This window comes from Aplysia californica, unplaced genomic scaffold (assembly GCF_000002075.1).
Source record: "Aplysia californica isolate F4 #8 unplaced genomic scaffold, AplCal3.0 scaffold00125, whole genome shotgun sequence".
NCBI classification, from domain to species: Eukaryota; Metazoa; Mollusca; class Gastropoda; order Aplysiida; family Aplysiidae; genus Aplysia; species Aplysia californica.
Genome location: NW_004797395.1, coordinates 1050739 through 1054371, shown reverse-complemented (window position 1 = coordinate 1054371; position 3633 = coordinate 1050739).

Here is a 3633-nt window from a genome sequence, read left to right as displayed (position 1 = left end):
GGGGGGTTGAGTGGGGACGTATTCCTTTTCCGTATCTTCAGTTGGAGTTGGAGCTTTTCTTTGGTCGATTTGTGGCTTTTTGTAAATATGATATATTATAATGATGTAGATCTACACTATTTTTATGCTATTCATTTCAAGCTCTCATATTTCTAAAACAGTACATTAACTTTTGGAACTTCTTGAGGGTCTTCGTTTAATTAATTTTCTTGCTCTTACTACTGCGCTGGCATGACAAAATAATAATACTATGCTTGTAAGAGGGTAAAATCATCAGTGTGGAGAGTGTTTCTGACTTCAGCACGTTCGCAACATTATTGAAGTTGGAGAAGATCAAGAACAATTGCAACCTTGACAGGAATTTTGGGGAATATCTACCTTGATGAGTACGCATTATTCACCTCGGCGTCCCTGTTTCAGTCTCCCTGGGGAAAACTTGACCCGTTTACCGAGTTCATCGTGTATCTCGAGGTTCATCATTTTCATGAGCAGCCCTTTTCTTCACATATTATTATCTTACGCTTGATAGAGGTCTACCTACAAAGATGGCGACAGTGTGTATTGCATCTTGAGCCCCCCTGTCCACACAAACACACACACACACACACACACACACACACACACACACACACACACACACACACACACAAACACACACACACAGTTATAGTTTTATTTTATTTTAAAAGCAAATTCCTTTTAAAACTTCCGAGACGGCATCAAAAGTGGAGTCGAGAAACTGCCTAAAAAAGAGAACCATAAGACCACAGATCACTGAGGACATCTTGGATCTAATGACGGGGGAGGAGGGGGGGAGCCAAAACGCACTCAAAATACAAAGACTTAGAAAAATTAATCCAGTTGAAATTCAAGGAAGCCAAGGAATCCTTTGCGCCTGGATAGAAGGCAAATGCCCAGAGATAAACATGAAAAAAAAAAGATTAAACAGCTTAAGGAAGACGTAGGAAAACATTTAAGGAACACACCGAACGAAAAAGGCACAACAAGCACTCGGCTGGAATTTGTGTTGACCAAGAAAGCAAAATAACATTTGAGAAAAAAAAATCCTTGGAAGATGGTCAGAATATCATCATCATCATCATCATCATCATCATCATCATTCCCTTTCTCACCCTGCATCAGGGTTTAGGTCACGGACAAACACCTTCCACCTTTCTGTATCCTGGGCTAGCCTCTTGATGTGATTCCGTGTCAGAATATGCAGGAGAATTATAAGAAGGTTTTAAAAAATACCGCTCCCATGCCTGACCGAGCTACACCAATGGCCCCATCATTCTGAAAGTCGGGGGCAAAGCTCGTAGATAAAAATAGCCAGAAGGAAAAGCCTTCCGTTGACACAACGATAAAACTTTTCGATGAAATCGATGACTCAGGGGAACTCAGGACCAGAAGAAGTAATTTCAAATTTATTTATATCATTAATCCAAATAAACAAAAAGCATCAAACATCAAAATGTGCTGACTTCTGGACCATCAGTCTAATGTCATATCATGGAAATATTACTATTTTAAAAAGTCATTTTGGAGAGAATCGAGGACAAAAGTTGGAGATGAATAGTTCGTCTTCGGGTCTGGAAGCGGCAGCAGAGAAGGAGTCTTTGGCGTGAACACAAAGGCACAGAAAAATGTTCTTAAGCTTTAAAAGACCTCTTTGCTCGCTTTATTGGTTACTCAAAAGCTTTCTACAGAATCCATCATAACTGGCTGTTTGATGAAGTGTTTGGAGAAGATATAGGTATGTACTAATGGCAAAGATTCCAAATTATAGGAAATCTCTGTGGACAACAAAAGGCGGAGATTTAAGTGGGAAATGAATTATCCAAATAACTGAAACCCATAGAGGAGTGAGACAAGGTTGTGTTCTCGCTCCCTGTCTTGTTAATATCTACACAAAGTTTATCGTTTTTTTGTTGGGGTTTTTAAAGATTTTTTAAAACCTCAAGACCTGTAAGAAGATACAATCATTGGGGGTTGCAACATCAAGAACCTGAGATAATGCAGACGATACAGTACTGCTTGCAAATAGGAACTAAAATCTTTCCTAAAATGTGATAGTAATGTAACAGAAAAGCAGGCCTCGACATGAGTGCTAAGAAAATAAACAGTGCACATATCACGATCAAGTGGCAAAACAATTGACTTAACCATAGATGGGGGGAGAATTGAACAGTTACATCAACTCAACTATCTAGGAGTCATAATCGCAGACGATACAAAATGAAAACAGATTGACATAGGCAATACTTGACTTGAAGGCATTTATCCTTGAGTTCTTTAATGGGCATAAAAGGTGTGGAACAAAAAAACCCACAAAAATTTGATTAAAATTCACAAACCTGTAGAAAAATGCAAGTTTTTTCACTTTGATTATTTTGACGAGAGCCTGATTTCACCACGCTCCCTCACAAATACTAAAGATGTATTAAATTATATTCATTCTATAGTGCGGTCAATAATTCGTGGAGTAACTTATCCTCAAATATCTGTCTCTTTACCGGATGAATCACTGTCACCCGTACTTTGCAAAGCAGTGTGTATCAATTTGTCTTAACCTAATCATATTTTCCCACAACAATTATTATGAGGCTAGATTTTTAAAAGCGTTTCTTCATAAATTTATACAAACTACTATAAATCTCCGTCGTGCGGAAAATGAGATTGTTCACAGCTTTTCCCGCTCCTCACACTAACACACATTTTAAGCGCATAGAGCTTGCTGCTGAGCGGGGATTTGCGCTATACAAATGCTATCTACTATTATTATTATTATACACGCATGATCTACGTCACAGCTCACCAATGACACTTTTTAGAGGCAAACTTTTATAAGAAATTAATTTAATAGTGAACACATTAAATTTGCACTCTATATTCTCAAAACCTGAGTTCAATAAAGATAAGGTCGCGATTATATAAAATGACGAACTTGCTTTTAAAAGCGATATTGCCCCTGCTGTAGATCTGTTAAAATCTGTAGAACCATTGACTGGCATTTTTCATTAACCTTTATTGAGGAATTTTCTAGGATACTGTGTACAAGTGTTTGAAAAAATATTAATCAGTTAAGACAAATTGATATAAGTCACAGTGCAAAAGTGGGAAAATCTATGTTCTATAGTTCTGTTTAGTAGATATTTGACAATATATTATGTTGCGCAACGAATTTTTGAGCGCACTATAATATTTTGGTAGGCCTACCTGAAGAATTCCCCATGACTGTTTGGCTCACTCAGATCCTGTGGCTTCCACGTTTCACACGGGCCAGCTGGTGTAATGACTTCAACAAAGGATGCTTGGAAAACTTGTCCACCGACTTTGTTACTTGGACGGTACCCCACCACAGGATTCTCTATGACATAGACCAACGGTCGGAATTCATGTTGAACGGAATGCCATCGTTCACTTAAATTGTAATAATGTTATTGATTGACGGCGATGACTTTTTACAAACAAACTTTGATCAAAACAAACTAGAAAAAAATCACATCTGAAGAATTTATGCACGGCTAACAGAAATGTTATAACAAAAATACGGTTTTTGTTAGTGTGTGAGTGTGTATGTGTGTTAGAGCATGTGTGTATGTGTGTGTGTGTGTGTGTGTGTGTGTGTGT